Here is a 14056-nt window from a genome sequence, read left to right as displayed (position 1 = left end):
TTTGGTCTCCAGGCCTTGGATCATCTTAGTTGCTCTTCTCTAATTTTTTTCCAAACTCTCAACATCTTTTTTGTGATATGGTGACCAGAATGGGCTACAGTATCCCAGGTATGGTCTCATAGGGCTTTATAAAGCGGCAATATTACTTCACGTGATCTTGATTCTATGCCTCTGTTTATACAACCCAGGATTGCATTAGCTTTTTTGGTTGCTGCTGCACACGGCTGGCTCATAGTCAAGTGGGTTCCTCCTGCCGCTTCAGCTGACCAGGGCCCTAACTTCCTGACATTTAGAACAATTAACCAATAGAACAACCTGCCTCCAGAAGTGGCGAATGCTCCAACACTGGAAGATTTTAAGAAGAGATTGGACAGCCATTTGTCCGAAATGGTGTAGGGTTTCCTACCTGAGCAGGGGGTTGGACTCGATGACCTCCAAGGTTCCTTCCAACTTTATTATTATTATTATTATTATTATTATTATTATTATTATTATTATTATCGATCATCGCACAGTCAGCCAGATGTTCAGACTGGATTTGGCATTTTGTCTACCTATCGAGTCCTTACCCAGGACCTGGGATAGGCAGATGTGGATGTTTGATGGTATTACAGATATCGTCGCAGGATGGAAGCAGTTCCTAGTAAGGCCGCCTTTTGCAATTGACTAATAGCGAATTTGTCAATGCCAATGGTGTTCAAGTGGTGCTCCAGTTGTTTTGGGATTGCACCCAAGGAGCCTATTACTATTGGTACTACCCTTGCTTGCTTTTGCCACAGTCTTTCTATTTCTATTTGTAGGTCTTTGTATTTTGTTATCTTCTCCAGTTCTTTCTCTTCTATTCTGCTATCTCCAGGCACTGCCACGTCCACTATCCAGACTTTTTTGTCTTTCTTATCGACAATTGTTAAGTCTGGGGTGTTATGTTGCAAGTGCTTGTCTGTTTGAATTCTGAAGTCCCAGAGCAGTTTAATTTTATCATTTTCTATGACTTTCTCTATTTTATGATCCCACCAGTTTTTGCTTACAGGCAAATGATATTTTTTGCAGATCTTCCAATGTACCATTGTTGCTACTTTGTCATGCCGCTGCTTGTAATCAGTCTGTGCAATCTTCTTGCAACAGCTTACCAAGTGGTCCACTGTTTCTTCAGCTTCTTTGCATAGGCGGCACTTACTGTCTGTTGCTGTCTTCTCAATTTTGACTTTGTATGCATTTGTCCTTAAGGCTTGGTCTTGTGCAGCCAGAATTAGTCCCTCGGTCTCTTTCTTCAATTTTCCTGCTCTTAGCCATTGCCAGGTTTGTTATTATCTGCTTTCCCAGCTATTTTTTTTTCATGTATTGGCCATGTAGTGCTTTGTCTTCCCATGCCTCTATTCTGTTCTTCATTTGGTCTTTCTTGTAGGCCAGTTTGGTCTCTCCAGTAGTTAGTAAGCCTTCCTGATATACTAATTTCAGTGCATCTTCATCATTGTTCTTCAGATATTCTTCCAAAGCCATTTTTTCTTCTTCAACCATCTGATGTACTTGTAGCATTCCACGCCCACCTATTTGCCTTGGTAGATAAAGTCTATCAATGTCACTGCGTGGATGAAGGGCGTGATTCATTGTCATTATTTTTCTGGTCTGCCTATCCATTGCTTTTAGTTCTGCTTGAGTCCAGTCCACTATTCCAGCTGTGTACCTAATGACTGGGATTGCCCAGGTGTTGATTGCCTTTATGGTATTTCCTCCATTGAGTTTGGACTTTAAGATCTTCTTCGCTCTCTTGATGTATTCACCTCTAATCTTTTTCTTGACTTCAGTGTGCTTGATATTGTCAGCTTGAAGAATACCCAAGTATTTGTAGTACTCTTCCTCATCCAGACTCTTAATGTTATTTTCGTGGGGCATCTTGATTCCTTCAGTTTTCATTATTTTTCCTTGTTTGATAGTAAGTGTGGCACATTTGTCCAAGCCAAACTCCATTACAATATCTTGGCTATATATACGGACAGTGTTGAGCAGCGATTCTATTTCAGATGATGTTTTTCCGTACAGCTTCAGATCATCCATGTAAAGGAGGTGGGATAGTCTGGCAGATGTTTTTGATGTTTGATAGCCATGTCCTGAGTTATTCAGTATTGTTGACAGAGGAAAACAGTGCAATAACAAATAGTAATGGTGATAATGAATCTCCTTGAAATATTCCTCTCTTGATATTAACCTCTCCCAGCTTCTCACCATTGATTTGCAACTGTGTCTTCCATTGTGCCATCGATCTTTGCACAAATTTTCTGATGTTTCTACTGACTCCTGTTATTTCTAGGCACTTTATTATCCAATCATGTGGCAGAGAGTCAAATGCCTTTTTGTAGTCAATCCATGCCACATTCAGGTTGGTCTTCCTTCTCTTGCAGTTTTCCAAGATCATTTTGTCTATTAGGAGTTGATCTTTTGTTCCTCTGCTATTGGGGCGGTTTCCTTTCTGCTCAGGTGGAAAGAGATTGTTTTCAACTAGATGCTGTTGTACTGCATCAGCTACCACACCAGTTAGTAATTTGAAAGTTGTTGGTAAACAGGTAATTGCCTGGTGTTGCCCCTTTTGCTGGCTTTTTTATTATTAGGTAGGTTTTCCCAGTTGTTAGCCACTTTTCACTTTCTCCTCCTTGCAGTATATTGTTGAACTGCTTGGAAATGAGTGGGTGTATAACAGTTAGATGTTTCAACCAAAACCCATGCACTTCATCTTCACCTGGTGCTGACCAATTTTTGATTTTCCTTGCTCTTTTTTCTACCATTTTTGTTGTTATTACTAGTTCTTTCATTTCAACTTCTGTTTTATTTGCATCCACCTCTTTTAACCAAGCCGCATCCTTGTTGTATTTCTTTGGGTTATCCCATATCTGCTTCCAGAACTGCACTGTTTCTTCCTTTTCAGGTACTGACTGATTCCTTGCAGTTTCTCCATTGATGGATTGGTAGAAACGTTTCTGATTGGATTGAAATTGGAGGTTCTGCCTATAGTTTGCAATTCGAGCTTCATATCTACTGATTTTCCTGGCTATAGCTGTTATTTGTTGCTTTATTATTTCCAGTGCTTCCTTGATCTTCCTTGTTTCTAAGTGGTATTTCTTGATTAGGTATTCTTTGGTCTTCTTGTTCTTCAGCTTCTTTTCTTTCATCTGTTCTAGCTTGCTTGCATGTGATCTTAACTTGCTGATCTTATTTTCTAGTCTAACCTTCCATTTTTCTGGTGCACTGTTTGTTTGTTTTTCTTCTTTGTTGATTTTGCACCCCAGGTATTCTGTTATAACTGCAGCTGTGCTGTACATTAGTTGGTTTGTTTCTTGCAGTGAATTGGTGCTTATACTTGATATTGCAGTATTTGCATCTTTTAATGCTTGTGCTAGCTGTTTCTTTGGAACAAGCTTCAATGCAGGTAGCCTTATTCTGTTGTTTTTGTGCTGTTCTAGATGCTCAGTTATTCTTTGTTTCAATTCTTTTATTTCTTTAGTTAGAGGGTTTTGTTCTTCCTGAGGTAGAGGTGCCTGGTTTCCAAATGAGAACAGTTGTATATCTCTGCTAGATTCCTTCACTGCCAACTCCCCCTGGTTTGCCTCTACATTCTGAATTACTTCTGGTAAGGCTTTGATTTCTTTGCCCTGGGTAAACCTTTGCAGTTCGTCCAATTCTGTTTCTGGGAATACTTTATTTCGTGTTATAAATCGGCGTTGATCTGCTAGTCTCTGTTCTGTTATTTCTGATTCTGGATGTTGTTCTTTCCAGAACTGGTGCATTCGTTTTAGATATCCTCTTCTTGTTGGACTTGATCTGTAGTAACAGATAATTATTTCTTTGTTTTCAATCACTGTGTATCTGCGACGGGTAAACACCTTTTCTTCCAGTAGTTCTGCAGCTGCTGGCCCTGGTTGCTCAGCCAACAGTCCTGAGTCCTGTAAACCATTTTTCACCAGATATCCAGGAACTCCAATATCTAGTGCGGACCTTGTTAACCCGGGCGACATCCGAGCCGGTATGGCATTCTGAAATTTACGTCTCACCATATTTTGTATGGGAGAGACACTCTTTGTCTGACTCCTCTGATGAGACCTGTCCAATATGGTTGAACCTCTGGCATAGCTCTCATCTTCCTCAGAGTACACAAGCCCCACAACCACGTCAAGGTAGTGTCTCACTGGGGGTTATTATTATTATTATTTAACTCTGCTTCTGACTGAAGCATTCCAATGTGGTACTCAGATGCTTCAGCCCCTCAGCTCCCCAGATCATCCTTACTAATAACCTCGCCTTAATTCTAAGAAGTATCTCAGCTCTTCTAAGCCAAGTTGAGCACAGAGTTTATAAATACCGTAATGAGAGTCTCGTAAGAAAATTCAAATCTCATCTGCCACAGTGTTCCAATAACTGGGAAAGGTGTCGGTCCGGGAGGAAGCCTTTGAGCCATCCGTAGTATTTTCAGGTACTGGGCAATCACAAGCACAACAATGAAGGCAATTAGTAGCAGAACACGCAAGACTGGCATCTTGGCGTGTTGTCTCCTTTTTTCTTCCACGTCTCTTTCCAAACTTCTCCCTCGGTGAATACCATCAATCTTGTCAAGAGTCAAGTGATTTTTCTGAATGCTGCTTAACCAGTGTAAAATCCTCCTCTCCCTACAGGCATAGTTTAAACTAAAACTATTGGAATTTGATCAGATTCTGAGTGCACCTTGCCCCTCTCTTCTTATTAGAAAACCAAGGTTGCCTCAAGTCTTGGCAGTTCCACCAACTATGAGTAAGATGATGATGACAGATAGGCTGCCTGTTCAAGTGGAACATGTTTTATCAAATTTATTAGTCCTAAATCCAGTGGGCATCATTGCTACTCTCTGATATTACAACATACAGTGACGTTGTAAACTGCTTAGAGAGGGCTGTATATGAGTTTAAGGGCTATTGCTATTGCATAGACTCCTCCAGAATCTCTGCTAAGCAAATCAGCCATCTAGAAGATCTTAGCTGAAGGAGCACAAGTGCAGAATTACACTCAGCCAGTGCTTTTTTTGTAAGAAAAAAGGTGCTGAAACTCATATCTTATTAATCTTTTATTTACCTTTCACATGTAATCAATCACTGTACACACGCCCACACATGTCAGTTGTGTAATGAAATATAACAGTTGCTGCCTGCAGCAAGCACTCAGCATGCAACCACATGACCAATCACAAGCCAAGCCATGCCACAAGCCAGCAGGGCCATCACAATCAGCGTGGACGAAATACACATGCGTCGGACGTAACACACAAGCAGCCCCCATGCACTGTTTTAATGATTTTGCTGCCAACCTGCTACGCTTGACAGAGCGATTCAAGTGCATGTGGACCAAACATCAAATTTTCAAAAGTTACTTTTAAAACGTGGAAAATCCATCGAAAAAAGGTGCCGGAACTGTGTTCCGGTGTGTTCTATGACAAAAAAAAAAAAGCACTGCATTCAGCTATTGTAGAAAACTTTTGAATCTGCAGTGATGTGGATGGTTTGTACTGATGGGGGCAAACTGTGCCTTTAAGTGCAGCTTTGGCCCTCAACAAAATCAATAAGTCTTATTAGGAGAAGAAAAAGGATGCAATCCCAATTTATTTATTCAATTTATATGTGGTCCATCTCAGTCGTGCAACAAATTATAGATGCTGTGTGCTAATCATCCAGTTTTAAAAACTGTACTACAAAAGATAACTCAGTTGTGCTCCTTGCTTTAAGCAGGAAGAAAAATAAATGGCAAGTAAAAGCTTACTCCTTTTTTCTTTATCTTAACAGGTGACATTTTTCTAATACTTGGTGAGAAATCAAGCTGAATCTATGAAAGTTAACTTAATTTGAGATTGCTCATTGCCTAGGATGGCCTAGACCAGGGGTAGGCAAACTTGGCTCTTTTATGACTCATGGATTTCAACTCCCAGAATTCCTGAGCCAGCCATGCTGAGGGGAAAGGGAGAGCTTTCCAAGCTGAGCCATGCTGGCTCAGGAATTCTGGGAGTTGAAGTCCATGGGTCATGAGGGAACTATGGCCTCTTCATGACTTATGGACTTCAACTCCCAGAATTCCTCAGCCAGCATGGGGGAACTATGACCCCTTCATAACTTGCGGACTTCAACTCCCAGAATTCCTGAGCCAGCATGGGGGAACTATAGTCCCCTCATGACTCATGGACTTCAACTCCCAGAATTCCTCAGCCAGCATGGGGGAACTATGGTCCCCTCATGACTCATGGACTTCAACTCCCAGAATTCCTGAGCCAGCATGGGGGAACTATGGCCCCCTTTATGATTCGTGGACTTCAACTCCCAGAATTCCTGAGCCAGCCATGCTGAGGGGAAAGGGAGAGGTTTCCAAGCTGAGCCATGTTGGCTCAGGAATCCTGGGAGTTGAAGTCCACGAGTTATGAAGGGGTCATAGTTCCCCCATGCTGGCTGAGGAATTCTGGGAGTTGAAGTCCGCAAGTCATGACGGGGCCATAGTTCCCCTATGCTGGCTCAGGAATTCTGGGAGAATAGATTCCCATTCCTCGGCACTGACATAAGGAGACTGGACAATGGAGAAGTGGAAATCTGTGTCTACTGCAAACCTACGCACATGGACCACATGCTCAGCTTCACAAGGGACTATCCCACTGCACACAATAGGAGCTGTGTCCAGACTCTCTTGAGAAGGACCATTACACAACACTAAGAAAAGCAGAAGAGAAACGGCTGCTGGATGTCTTTCTCTGCAATGGCTATCCAAAACCTTCATATTCTGACACACAGCACCCAAAACACAACACAACACACAGCCAACCACCATGCAAAAACTAAACCTACCATACAGAAAAGGGGTGTCGGAAATGACAGCCAGAATTCCCCAACCCCTAGGAATAGTAATAGCTCACAAACCCATAGCCACACTCCACCAGGAATTATCCAGAACCAAAGATAAGACACAGATGGAGGAAAGGAACGATGTAATCTACAAAATAAGCTGTAACGATTGCAACCAATTCTACGTGGGACAAACATCACGTCAATTAAAAACCAAGATCTATAAACACCGGCTGGCAATCAAACACCATGATCCCAAATCCTTAATCTCTACCCACACTGACAATGAACAGCACCAGTTCAATTGGAGCAACACTAAAATCATTGGCCACAGTACCACCCACCATGCTTCTGAGTTTGTCGAAGCCTGGCATCCCACAAGCAATTCCATCCACAGACACATCGACCTACAATCAGCTTACAAAGTCAAAGTCCAAATCCACCTCACAGTCAATCAGAAACAGCACCAACCCTCAACCATCCCACTCAAGCCCTCTGTCAAGGTATTGATTTAACAGCTAACCAGCTTATGTAATGTAAGATTACGATAATGATGAGAATGACTCAGCAGGGTTTGTTTCTCTTTAAGAGCCTTTGTATAAAAGAAAAGGCTCTGCTGATGTGTTCTCTCTCTCCTCTTTCCTGCTGTAATTGTGGTTTGTTGGATCCTGCTGTATTAGCACATGTATGTATATTGTTCCTGGTATATGATATTGTAGATAGTGTAAGATAAACCACCATTTAATATAAACCACTGTTTACTGTGTTTTCTCCTATGTTATCTCAGTGCAATAAGACTGTGCACACTCTGTCAGGTTATGGGCCCAGAGAGAAGAGAAACCCAGTGAGAGCTTGACCCAGAGCCAGAGGAGTTAAGGCTTGTGGTTTGTAGTGGTTTGTGGTGGTAGCAGGCAAAATGGTCTCCGTCAGCGTAATGAGAGGAGGTTTCGTAATATCTCATCTGAATGAGACAAACTACCTCTCTTGGTGTCTAAAAATGGAGATGGACCTACGAAGGGAGGAGTTGTGGATGATAGTTACTGATCCACCTGCAGCCCTGGATGATGGGGGCTGGAGAAAAAATGAGAAAGCATTGGCCAGCATAATCCTGAGTTTGGAGGATAGTCAGCCGATACACATGAGGGGTCTCCAGTCTGCTAAAGAGTGCTGGGAAGCTTTGCGCAGTGTGTACGTGAGAGAGACTGCGAGCAGCAAAGTAACGCTGACTAGAAAGCTATATAAGGCCCAACTGAAACCGGGAGAGAGCATGTCTATGCATTTGCAGTCCGTGAGAAAGACATTCCTGATTACTCCTGGGTTATCTCAGCGCAATAAGACTGTGCACAATCTGGCACCCCCTCCTTTGACACACCCACACCTGACCCATCACAAGATCCATCACTTGACTCACCCACAGCTGACCCATCACAAGACCTACTGACCACATGAAGCCCTTACAAGCAGCAGAACACCAACATTGGCCTCCCGTACACTCCGCTGAAGATGTTACTTACCCTGGTAACAAAACGTTCAGAAACCAACCCACAATTTCAGAGAACGAACCTCCACCTTTATAAAATCCTAATTCAGGATTCCAAAGAGATTAAATTATTGCACTGGAGTTAGGTTTTCACTACAAAAACAAAATGCCGGAACAGATTGTTCTTATCGTATTTCCTTCTTAGAGTCTTGCCCAATTAATTGAGGAATAGCTTTGTTTTTTCTGTCTCAGAAGCAGATCCATTGTAAAATTCTTTCTATAGACTGAAATTATCATAACTTTAGCTCGGACACGGTCTTTCTTGAACTGAGCATTTGGAATTATTGTCTCAATTATAGTAGGATGGAACTTTAGACAAGATTTAAAAGAGCGGGTTTTGGTTTATCATGGTGGCCATATTGGCAATTTCAAACGAGATACGAAAAAGATGTTAAAACAACGGGATTTTACAAAGAACAGAGTTTGACCAGAGGCTGCTGAAAACAGATGAAAAACTGATTAAAAAAACCTTTGCAAACATTTGTTAAGTTTAAAGACGGAAGAGGAACAAGTAAAAGAAACAATGATAATATGGGCAAAGAACTTTGGATATAATATAGAATTAGAAAATTGGCATAGCTCATGGGAAAGAAACTTTAAAATAACGATAGCGGTAAATGCTCCAACGCTGGAAGTTTTTAAGAAGAGACTGGACAGCCATTTGTCCAAAATGATATAGGGTTTCCTGCCTGAGCAGGGGGTTAGACTAGATGACCTCCAAGGTCCCTTCCAACTTTACTACTACTACTACTACTACTACTACTACTACTACTACTACTATTACCTATAAAGAAAACCTATACAAAATGTTTTATAGAGAATCTCCATAGACATTGAGCAGTGAAGGGCTTGCACGCGGCTTTGGAAAATACTCTTCCGTAGGCTCTGAAAATTGCAAGACCACAGCTGTTCTTACACTCTCCCCACAGCAGAAAATCACCCAAAAGCACACCCTGTTCTCACACAAGCTTCAGAGGTTCTGGAGGATGGATAAGGGCACAGCCTTCTCAAGCAGTGTCCAAAGGCCATGGGACAACACACCCTATTCTTGTGGTGCCTTCCACAGCCTCCAATACCCTCACAAGAGCAGGGTGTACTTTCAAGAATAATTGTTGTAAGATGTTGGATAATCCCAGAATCCACAAGCACAACCTAGTCTTGCATAGACTTTGCTGCCTCCAAAAATTGTGCAACAGGGAAGGTGTGCTTTCGACAGTAGTTATCGTTGGATGTTGGGATGGTGTTCATGTGTTTCCCAAAGTGTTGTGGCATCTCACTTTTGCAGATGAGTTATAGGTTTGTCCGGTAGTAACAAAGTATGGAGCCCAAGTTGCTCATTGCTGGAGTTTTCTTCTTAAAAGGGTTTCTATTTTGGATGTGTAGTTGTATGAAATCTAGTTTCTTCTATCGTCCTCTAGTCCAACCTTTTCACCGATTTACCGCTTTTAGAATATGGCAACATTCGAGTACCACCAGTCACCTAGCAAGGTGTCAAAAACTTGGTGACCCCCCCCAAAAAAAAACACAGAAAAAAGTGATAAAGTACAGGTAGTCCTTAACTTACAACAGTTTGCTTAGTGACTGTTCTAAGTTACAATGGCACTGGAAAAAGTGACTTATGACCATTTTTCACACTTATGACCGTTGCAGCAACCCCAGGGTCATGTGATTTACATTCGGATGCTTGGCAACCGATTCTTATTTATAATGGTCACATTGTTCCAGGGTCATGTGATCGTCTTTTGCAACCTTCTGACAAGCAAAGTTAGTGGGGAAACCCGATTCCCTTAACAACCATGTACCTAACTTAACAACTGCAGTGATTCACTTAACAACTGTGGCAAGAAAAGTCATAAAACGGGTCAAAGCTCATTTAACAAATTTCTCTCCCCTCTTTTATTTCCAAGTTCCCTCCCTCCCTCCTTCCCTGATGCTTCCTTCCTTCCTTTCTCCCTCCCTCCCTCCCTCCCTCCCTCCCTTCCTTCCTTCCTTCCTTCCTTCCTCCCTCTCTCCCTCCGTCCCTCCCTCCCTCCCCTGCTTTTTTTTTAAATTGTCAGAGGCTCCAGGAAGAGGTGGCAACAGGCAGGCAATGGTGGGCAAAGGCTTCCCCTCCCCCTGTCCTTGCCTCTGCGTGGCTTGGCTCAGCTCACCTGTCCCAGACCTGTGCATGTGTTTGTGTGTGTGCGAGCGTGAGCGCGCACGCCGGGATCAGTGCTGCTTTCCAGGTGATCGGCACTTCTTCTGGGCTCAGCAGACACGCCGGGATCAGCGCTGCTTTCCAGCTGATCAGTGCTTCTTCTGGGATCAGCAGATGCGCTTTCCAGCTGATCGGCACTTCTTTGGGGCTGTCAGGCCTCAGCGGAAGCACCAGGATCAGCGCCGCTTTCCAGCTGATTGGCACTTCTTCTGGGCTCAGCAGATGCGCCGGGATCAGCGCTGCTTTCCAGCTGATCAGTGCTTCTTCTGGGCTCAACAGATGCGCTTTCCAGCTGATCGGCACTTCTTTGGGGCTGTCAGGGCTCAGTGGAAGCACCAGGATCAGCGCCGCTTTCCAGATGATTGGTGCTTCTTTGGGACTGTCAGGATGCACCGGGATCAGTGCCTCTTTCCAGGTGATTGGTGCTTCTTTGGGGCTCAGCAGAAGCACCAGGATCAGCACCAAGCTCCAGCTGGAGCCTGGCACTGATCCTGGCACTTCCGCTGAGCCCTGACAGCCCCGAAGAAGCGCCTATCAGCTGGAAAGCAGTGCTGATCCTGGCGCTTCCGCTGAGCCCTGACAGAGGAGAGGAGGAAGGAAGGAAGGAAGGAAGGAAGGAAGGAAGGAAGGAAGGAAGGAAATTTTCCAATGCCGAATGCTAGTTTTTTGCAAGGAAACTCAATGGAGCAGCCAACAAGAACTCAAAAGTCATTTTTAGTCAGCTTGTGATCATGCTGTTTCTCTTTTTAGTTTAGGAAAATATCTCTGAAATAATGGTTCAATAGGTCAGAGCTTTTCAACCGTGGTACGCGTACCACCTGTGGTATATTGGCACCTGGCAGGTGGGACGTGACCATCCTAGAAAAGTGGTAGTGGTGGAGGAGAATAAGTTGAACCGGTGGCAGCACCGCACAAGCCTGAGCGAGAGACGGCTGGAGCTGCAGGGCTGTCCGGGCTCAGTGGAAGCTCCAGGATCAGTGCCTCTTTCCAGCTGATCGGCGCTTCTTCGGGGCTGTCAGGGCTCAGCAGAAGCACCAGGATCAGTGCTGCTTTTAGCTGGTCAGTGCTTCTTCGGGGCTGTCAGGGCTCAGTGGAAGTGCCAGGATCGGTGCCAGGCTCCAGCTGGAGTTCGGCACTGATCCTGGTGCTTCTGCTGAGCCCAGAAGAAGCACTGATCAGCTGAAAAGCAGCGCTGATCCTGGCACGTCTGCTGAGCCCAGAAGGAGTGCCAATCACCTGGAAAGTAGCACTGATCCCAGTGCGCGCGCTCGCACACATACAAACACGTGCGCAGGTCTGGGAGAGGTGAGCTGAGCCATGCCACGCACAGGCAATGACAGGGGGGAGGGGAAACTGCACATAGGCACTAATTCCCAGAAGGCTTGGCTATCCATGAACAATTGATCCTTAAAGAGGAACAGTAACCGGAAAAAAAGGGTGGGGAGAAATTTGAAACAATGCAACCAATCAAAGGTAGATACAATGTATCCTTATTAGGCGCCTCGGACAGACTGTAAACCCGGAAGACCTATTCAATGGGACTGAAGGGGAGGGAATGGGGCGTCGCAATATAACTGTATATAATGTCATGAACTTTGCCTATGGTCTCTGGTTTAGAACTTCCTATTGAAGTCTGTCACCAGGATCCACCGCGCTTTGCAAACCGCTTTTCTATTTTCTGCAGAATAAACTCTTTTCTTACTAACCCAATTTTGTTGGTGTTTGAATTCCATTTCCAACAAGGGATAAGACATAGATGTAGATAAAATGCTAGCAATAACATTACTCTATGAAATAGTTGAAAATAATTAGCATTTGCAAACTTTTTCCGTAAGATAACTTCGTAAAATAAACAATAGGTGTTGCACAGCCACCGTAAGGAGATACACCCCCACACGCCCACACACGCACACACACCATTTTCAGTGCTTTTGTATCTTTGTTGAATCTTCGGGAATCTGTTCATTTGTGCTTCAAACATATAGGCCAGGAGTAGGCAACCTTGGCTCTTTTATGACTCATGGACTTCAACTCCCAGGATTCCTGAGCCAGCATGGCTCAGCTTGGAAACCTCTCCCTGTCCCCTCAGCATGGCTGGCTGAGGAATTCTGGGAGTTGAAGTCCACGAGTCATAAAGGGGGCCATAGTTCCCCCATGCTGTCTCAGGAATTCTGGGAGTTGAAGTCCACGAGTCATAAAAGAGCCAAGGTTGCCTACCCCTGATATAGCCCATCCTAGGCAATGAGCAATCTTAAATTAACTTTCATAGATTCAGCTTGATTTCTCATCAAGTATTAGAAAAATGTCAGCTCTTAAGATAAAGAAAAAAGGAGTAAGCTTTTACTTGCCATTTATTTTTCTTCCTCTTAAAGCAAGGAGCACAACTGAGTTATCTTTTGTAGTACAGTTTTTAAAACTAGATAATTAGCACATAGCATCTATAATTTGTTGCACGACTGAGATGGACCACATATAAATTGAATAAATAAATTGGGATTGCATCCTTTTTCTTCTCCTAATAAGACATATTGATTTTGTTGAGGGCCAAAGCTGCACTCAAAGGCACAGTTTGCCCCCATCAGTACAAACCATCCACATCACTGCAGATTCGAAAGTTTTCTACAATAGCTGAGTGCAGTGCTTTTTTTTTTTGTCATAGAACACACCGGAACACAGTTCCGGCACCTTTTTTCGATGGATTTTCCAAGTTTTAAAAGTAACGTTTGAAAATTTCAAATGATACCCATTTTAAAGAATGAGGTTAATTTAAATGAATGGCAGAAAGGTATCAATAGATTTATCTGGGCAGGGAAAAAACCAAGAGTAAAACTTAAAATTATACAAGACATTTGTGAGAGAGGCGGACTCAAGGTACCGAATTTGAAATTGTATTATGATGCTGCGGTTTTAACATTAATAAGTGATTGGGTTAATTTAACAAATGTAGAAATACTCCTCTTGGAGGGTTGGGATTTACTTTTTGGATGGCATGCCTATTTAATTTTTAATAAAAAGGTTGATAGGGTTTTTAAATCCCATATTATAAGGACTTCTCTACTTTGGATTTGGAAGAAATATTATAGAAGTGATTTTAAAATTCCATTATGGGCTATACCATGGCATGCGATAGAAGGGATAAGGAGAGGAGTCAAGATGGATAGTGCTTCTTATGCACAACTACTTAGATGGGATGGTAAAAATTGGCAATTAAAATCTTTGGAAGATTTAACACAAGAAAACATTATTTATTCATGGTTTCAGTATAGACAAATAGTGGAGAGGTGGAAGATAGATCGCAACGTGGGTCTGCTTAGAGAAGATGAGAATTTGTTAAAACAAATAAAAGACCAAAGACGAACTCATATTAAAAGAATTTATGGGGTGTTAGTAGAATTGGATTCAGAAGCAGAATTAGTTAAAGAATGTATGGTTAAATGGGCACAAAATTTTGAGGAACCGGTCCTATTAGATACTTGGGAG

The sequence above is a fragment of the Crotalus tigris genome, unplaced genomic scaffold (genome assembly GCF_016545835.1).
Source record: "Crotalus tigris isolate CLP2741 ecotype Arizona unplaced genomic scaffold, ASM1654583v1 scf7180000024361.1375286210:1436186, whole genome shotgun sequence".
NCBI lineage: Eukaryota > Metazoa > Chordata > Lepidosauria > Squamata > Viperidae > Crotalus > Crotalus tigris.
The sequence above is the reverse complement of the archived record's forward strand: the minus strand, read 5'-3'. Positions refer to the sequence as shown.